The sequence below is a fragment of the Acanthochromis polyacanthus genome, chromosome 7 (assembly GCF_021347895.1).
Source record: "Acanthochromis polyacanthus isolate Apoly-LR-REF ecotype Palm Island chromosome 7, KAUST_Apoly_ChrSc, whole genome shotgun sequence".
In the NCBI taxonomy this organism is placed as follows: domain Eukaryota; kingdom Metazoa; phylum Chordata; class Actinopteri; family Pomacentridae; genus Acanthochromis; species Acanthochromis polyacanthus.
The window spans coordinates 36112842-36120578 of NC_067119.1; the positions used below are offsets into that span (position 1 = coordinate 36112842).

Below are 7737 nucleotides of genomic sequence, written 5' to 3' on the forward strand. Positions count from 1 at the left end.
AATCTGGGAACACAGTGACCCCAAACACATATCCAAAGTGGTAAAGAAATGGTTAAATCAGGCTAAAATTAATGTTTTAGACTGGTCTCCCCAGACCGGTCTCTCTACTCAAACTGCCCTGAAAACTTGTTGAAGGTGATGAGGAAACATGTCCATGTAAGAAAGCCAACAAACTTTGTTTAAATGCACAGATTCTGTCAAGATGAGTGATCAAATATACAAACAGAAGCTTGTGGATTGCTACCAAAAGTTGAGGTGGATATGGCCAAAGGACATTTAAGCAAATATTGCCATTGCTGTATGTATATTTTGACCCAGATAACTTTGGTATATTTCCACAAGACCAAAAGAAAAAAAAAACTCTGAAAGAACCTGTGCCAGCAATGTCCAGTACACTGTTCTGGGCACATTGGATTCATTCTATATGTTGCGGTTTGTTTTTTCAGCTCACTAAGATGCTGAAGTGTGAGTAAGGGGACCTGTCTGCTTGGCATGCTTGGTTCCAGCACTACCACCCTTCTCTCTCCACTCTGCTTGTGACTGCTGCTACAGTCTCATTTGATTTGTACTGCTGCACCAGACAACATCTATCACCCCACCATGTTACACCACTCATGCCGCTGATTTATACTCTTAACATTAATATTATTAGTAGTATTTAATTAATACTCCTGCTGACACTGTCTGTGTCATTTTTCAGTTTAGTCAAAGTCTGTTTGCTGGGTCATAAACAAATCAAAATGCATGATTGTTTTTTGTGATAAAATCACATTGTTATGGGATGTGCAGAGATCCAGGAGCAGAAAAAGACACACGGTAGAACCAAAATTAAAATTTCAACAGATTTAGTAATAGATTCACAGTAAATACTGACCAGGGGCCTATTTCACGAAGCAGGTTTAACAAACTCTGAGTTTAATCCTCAACTCTGAGTTGATCTACTCTGAGATAGGAAACTCTGAGTTTTCGGTTTCACAACGGCTGATTTGAGTTGGTTTAATCAACTCGGAGTAGTTTCACTCGGAGTTAAGCGGGTGCACCGCAACTCTGAAAAGACAGCATCAATGGAGCCCCGATTCGACGAGTCACCATGGCAACGGGGAAGCGAAAGGCTGCGTTTTTGAACTGGTGCATCACCGCTGCAGCTGCAAAAGAGAGGGAGACGGTGTGGAGAACATTGCTGCGTCAATGCGTAAGTTTAAATGTAGTCCTTTGTAATCGTAATAATATTACAGGGAAAAACTGTCTGAATGGTAGAATATTAAGTTATTTCATTTAGGTGAAATCCCGCGGTGGAGAAGCGCACGTGGCAGCAGCTTAAGATGAAATATAAAAACATTGTTCAAACAGGTCAGATCTCGGCATTATTTCATGGAGGTACTTGTTGATCATGTTTTACATTGTAAAGTAGCCTAAATATTAAGTGGCTGTTTGACTGTGCAGTTCTTTTATTCACACATAGCCTAAATGTCTGCATCCATATCATGTGCTGTTAAATAATTAAGCCTTTTTAAACTAACACAGACTTCTGCTCAGCCAACAGAAAGAAATTAGATGCCTGTAAATCGGGTGGAATAAAAGATGCATATATATATATATATATATATATATGATTATTTAGTTCTCTTTTGTGTCTTTTTTGTCTTTTGGCCCCTTCACACCACAGACCTTGTACCTGTAAGTAGGCAACACTCCAAAGATTTATCCAAATGGTAGTTTAAATGTACTGAAACTGTGTCTGCTGCCTTTACAGAGTGGGATCCAGAAAGGCATACAGAGGTATGTTACTGATAGTTCTCTTCCCATTCACATTTTGGGTGGAATATAGAGTGTGACATTTAGCCTACACTGAAGTATTGCACATTCTCATCTTTTTTTTAACAGAGCATGGCTGGACAGCAGCAGGATGGTCCCTCAACTTCCACTGCAGTGAGATGGATGTTCAGGAAACACCAGAGGTTCATTCCGTGGAATTCATGTGCAACTGTATAATTTAATGTCCTCTATGTATTCCCAGTTATCAGTAAAACAGATTTACAAACTGCATTTGCTGAGAAAAATCCAAAAAAACAGATTAGGAGGGCAGATCTGGAAATTGAAATACTGGAGCACAAGTTAGAGGTGGTGATGGTCACAGGTGAATTATGTTAACTACTGGAACATGAACTGAACTATCTCTTTTATTTGTAGGAAATAAAGAAGACCAAATGAAATGTGTATCATGTCTTTATTTGCTGTGGTGGTGATGATGGTGACTTAAACTCTAAAGTGATTATTGCATACGGTGTCTCTGACTGCTCTGCTGTCCTGGATAGCTGCAGGTGGATGGGGTCATCATCTGGGTCTTCAATTTTTAGGGCAGGGTGTTGCTCTCCTCTAATAGTGGTAATATTATGAAGAACAACACATGCTACAGTAATATCACAGGCCCTCTCAGGGGTCACCCTGAGGTGATGTAGGCTCTGGAAACGGGCTTTCAGCAGACCTATGGTGATCTCCACCCGGGCTCTGGTCCTGCAGTGAGCCCGGTTGAAGTTCTGTTGGGGGCCTGGTTCAGGGTCAGGGTATGAGGTCATCAGCCTGGATTGTCATGGTAACCCCTGTCATCCAGCAGAAGGCCATCAAACTCTCCTGTAATGTATAGTGGATACATCAGAGTATATTAAAGGAGAGAGACAAGAGAATTCTATTGTGAAAATCTTTAGGCTGCTGACCACGTTGCAGTCTGTTGCTCAGGTTAGACTCTCCATAAATCCTGGAGTCATGAACAGACCCAGGTCACTTGGCCTCCACATTAGAAATGATGTATGCAGCATCACATATGATCTGGACAGTGCAGAGAATGACAGATGTTGAACTATGATGCAGTCTTTAACATTTAGAAACAGTAGTCAGTCTACCTGTAGCCAACCTGCACATTTATGCTGTGAATGGACTTCCTGTTCATGATGTGAGGGAGCTGTGATGGAGATGTGTGTGCATCTATGCAGCCAATCACACTGGGAAATCCTAAAAGAAATTAAAATGACTAATCCCAGTCTGAGTTTGCAGCACAATGTCATTAACAGAATATGATTTAAAATGAATTTAACAGATCTCTACATCATTCACCTGCAATCCTGTGGAACTCCTCCTTGATGTTCTGACAGGTTTATGTCCACAATGATGATAAAATGATGATAAAAGTCGTTTCAGAGCCAGGAAAGCTTTTCTGTCTGTCCTGCATACAGTTGTCTTACTGTAGCACTCTGCATCTCTGACATCATATAAAAAATTTCATTTGCAAAGAACCGCAACGCAACACACAATATCTGCTGGATGTGAGAGCATGACTGCGGCTGGTAATGTAAATGTAAGGACGGATTAGGTTGTTTATGTAGATTATGGACTTGAAATGATTACGAAACGGTACCGCTCAAACCGATAATTGTCCGGAAATGCGAGAACATTTATGCGCGGTCTGATAACAATCTACCGACGAATATTTAATTATCTGTGCAGTAATGCTGCTCCTTCATCCACTGGATCGTTAATAAAAGCTGTTCTACGCCAAAACTCGCTCGCTTACTGACTAAATGAATGAGGAAATGAAACAGCGTGTGTGGCTGAAAGAGGGTGGAGACAGAGAGAAACTCGAGGTTTTGCAAGATAAACCTGCTGGCGAGCAGGTTAGAGTCTCAGAGTCTGTTACTGCGGTAACTGTAATATGCTGGGTATACTGAGGGACTGAGACGGAGTACTGTTAGCAGTTTGTTGGTTTATTGAACACTGACTGGCGCACGCACAACAACATGGCACCTGCAGTTAAAGCCGGCAATTCAGGAGGGACATGCTGTAATAAGAGCATTTCCAGAATAGCACCCCTGGCGCTCACAGTACATTACAGTAACTGACCGAGAGTTTAAGTTACCCCTCTTTGTAAAACAGACTAGAGTTACCCCGCATTCCCTGGTTAGAGTTACCTCGCTTCGTGAAATGGAAAACTCTGAGTTTCCCTCATTTCAGGGTTAACAAACTCAGAGTTTTCAATGAACCTGCTTCGTGAAACAGGCCCCAGGAGTGTTGGGGAATGGGGAGAGGGTGACACTTGATCGAAGCTACCAGAATCACACATGCAAGCTATGGAAAATCACAAAGGACATTAAGCTAGAAACACAAAAGAATTCCAAATAAACACTGTAACGGGTCAACGCCACCTCTGCTGCTCCTCATTCCAAGCAAGCTGACACCTTTTCTGCTGGATAGAGCACTTGGACTGGATAATTTCCACTCTAACCAAACCAGTTTCCTGCTTGGGGAACTGATGAGGCAGCATCGAGTCCCCTCAGGAATGGCCAGGATGCCGGACTGGGGCAGCGGGACCTCCACGACCCTTGCGAACGGTAAGTTCTGGGTGCTGGGGAGCGAGCATGAGGTCTGGCGTTCTCTGAAAAGCCTTCCAGATGTAGGATTTCTGGATATATGTTGATATATGTGTTTAAATTGTTTGTAAGGGTTTTCTTCACCAATTATAACCGTAAGATTATAATAATGTTTCTCCACCAATATTAATGTAGGGATAATGTTTGCTCAAATGGGGTTAAGAGTTTTATACAGAATTATTATATAGTCTACCTGATATTCGACCAGCGAAGTATTTAGATTAGACAAATATAATAGTTAGCCTATGAAACACTTCTTGTTGCGCTGTCAAGAAGAGCTTCAGGAATCATAAGGGGAATTATTCAGCTTGAAAGGTTATGTATAAAATTGAGGTAGCTGGAATCTATACAAGTTAGGGACCAAGATGTGAACAACAAAACAATTGAGGCACTGAACTTATATTTATGTACATTTATTACACTAAGCTAAACAATAACAACAACAATAACACACATTAAGACAAACAACAACAACACAAAATGAATAAGATGGTGAGATGTGAATGATGGGAAAAAGGAAGGAAGAGAACACAATATTTCAGTGTAACACTGGGATTAACATTACACTCAAATATGATGCTCTGAGGGAAAAGGGATAAATAGACCACACCTGAAAGCAGCCGTCAATTTGATAGTAGGCTAATTTGTTAGCCTGTAAATATTATCTTTGAAAAGATCATTTGAGAAAGTTGCTGACTTGATGCTTCGCGCCCCCATGCCAGACATGTCCCACATCTGGCATGGTGTCCTGGTGTCCCTCTTGCTTCGCTGATCAAAAGGGGAGCCTCATCTCCACTGTGGTTGTGAAGGTGTTAAATCTGTTCTTGTCATGTTCCACTGTTGATAATGCCTGGTCGATCCTACACAGAGGATGGCTCCTTGGAGTGCTGAGGAGCAGGTTCAACGTGTAATAAATAAATAAATAAATATCTTATTAACAACGTGGAACAAATACTTTAGAAAGACTATATTGAAAATTCAGGCCCCATAATAGAAACCAAATTGAACAAAAATTTGAAACATTTGTGCTCACTAACACACAAGTTAGAAAACCTCTATCCATCCATTCTCTATACACCGCTTTATCCTCACTAGGGTCGCGGGGGGTGCTGGAGCCTATCTCAGCTGACTCAGGCGAAGGCAGGGGACTCCCTGGACAGGTCTCCAGTCCGTCACAGGGCTACATATACAGACGAACAATCATACTCACATTCACACCTCCAGGCAATTTTTAGTCATCAATTAACTTCAGCCTATTTTTGGACTGTGGGAGGAAGCCGGAGTGCCTGGAGAAAACCCTCGCATGCACAGGGAGAACATACAAACTCCATGCAGAAAGATCCCAGGCTCAGGCCTGGATTTGAACCAGGGATCTTCTTGCTGCAAGGTGAGAGAGCTAACCACTATACCACTGTGCAGCTCTAAATCTAAACTGACTAGACCTGACTACACCTGTGAATTACATTTTGTCTAAATCTATTAACATAATTTTAAAATTAGATGTGAACAGCAGAACGTCTTCAGTTTTGGACCAACTCGCTGTCAACCTGGATGTCTGCATCGCGGCTCCACATAAAACAAATTGCCACTGGAAATGAAAACTGTGTGCAAATTCACAAGAAGAAAAAGGATACAGGAAGATCAGTGAGAAACTAAAATTCATTTGAAATATACACTGTCCATCCAAAAAAAATGTCACCACTTGGATTTAACTAGGCACATAGGTAGGAGTCTTCTGCTGGATAATTATTGCAGTGATGAATACGTTTTAGCTGCAACAATTAATTTAGCCGTAGCTGACACAGTGAGGAGCTTCTCATTTCTTAACCATGTTGGAAGACAAATAATGTAGTCATAGAAAAGATGTTAATTAATTTCAGAAGGATCAAATTATTGGCCTGCAACAAGCAAAGAAAACATCTAAAGAGACCGCTGAAACTACTAAAATCAGGTTAAGAGCCATCTGACGCATTAATAAAACCTGAGGGATAGCGGTAAATCATCATCTACCAGGAACAATGTGGTTGGAACAAACTCTTACATGATTGTAGGAAATCAACAGTAGAACTCACGGCTAGGTTTTTGTAACAACTTTCCACATGCACAATGCGAAAGGAACTCAAAGGATTGGGACTAATCAGCTGTATAGTTGTAGTTGTGTAGTGAGAAAACCACTGATCAGCGAGGTTCATAAAAAAGAAAAGGCTTCAATTTGCTTGGTAGCATAAAGATTGGACTCTGGAGTGAATGAAAGAAGGACATATGGTCTGATGACCCTGTTCCATAGTAATGGCCGCATCAGAGTAAGAAGAAAGGCTGATGAAGTGATGAATTCATCATGGCTAGTGTCTACCAGCCTGTGGGGTTAGGGTTATGATCTAGAGTTGTTCAGGTTCAGCAACGCTCTGTTCCCAAAGAATGAGGTCAACTGATTACCTGAATATACTGAACGACCAGGTCTTTCCATCAATGGAATTTGTCTTGTCTGATAGCATGGGCATATTCCAAGATGACAATGCTAGAATTCATGGGACTCACATTGAGAATGAGTGCTTCGGGGAGCATGAAACATCATTTTCACACATAGATTGGCCTCTACAGAGTCCAGACCTGCTGTTGAGAATCTTTGGGATGTTCTGGAGAGTAGCAGTCCGATTTTCCAATTGTCAGTAGATCTTGGTGAAAAATTCATGCATCTCCGGGCAGAAATAAATGCTGTGACATTGCAGAAGCCTCGAAATGATTCCACAGTCAATTTGTGTTGTCAGAGCTAAAGACAGTCCAGTGAAATATTAGTGTGCAGCTGTTTTTGGACAGACAGTGTAGTTGCAGCAGTGTGACTCTCCGTTTGCAGAAGTTTTTCTCAGAAGAGGAATATTCTAGCATGATGATGGTCCAAACGCACTGCCAAAATCACACAAGAGTTTTAGAAGATGGAAAAAGTTAAAGCTTAAATAGTCTCTTGAGAATGGCAGAACATCTGTCTAGAAATTTATGTTTAGTCCATGCTGACTGGCACTGAGTCTGTCATCGAAAATAAAGGTGGACATACAAAGTATAATGAAAATAAAAGATCAAAATCTCAGTAATGTTATACTTCTACTGTCTATGTTTAGTATTTCTTAGCTGTTAGCTTTAACTTTTACAGAAGAACAAATATTTAACTTGGAAGTGATGTAATTACAAAGTGACAAAATTTTGAATCATTTGACATTTAAGTGATATTTCATAGGATGTACTCACTCGTGTTGTGCCATGGACTGTCGTATAACGGTGTTATCTTGACATTAAAAGTGGCCAAACCTTTACTTATGCA

The 7737-nt window shown here is 40.9% G+C and overlaps 1 long non-coding RNA gene across 1 annotated transcript; it reads right to left on the reverse strand.

Moving 5' to 3' along the window:
• Window positions 1-1881: 1881 nt before the first annotated feature.
• On the reverse strand, window positions 1882-3651 carry LOC127534744 (uncharacterized). Its single transcript, XR_007943114.1, has 4 exons — window positions 3112-3651; window positions 2912-3009; window positions 2715-2826; window positions 1882-2631 (listed from the first exon to the last, which is right to left on the reverse strand). It is a non-coding gene; the product is annotated as an uncharacterized LOC127534744 (long non-coding RNA).
• Between the last annotated feature and the right edge of the window lie 4086 nt (window positions 3652-7737).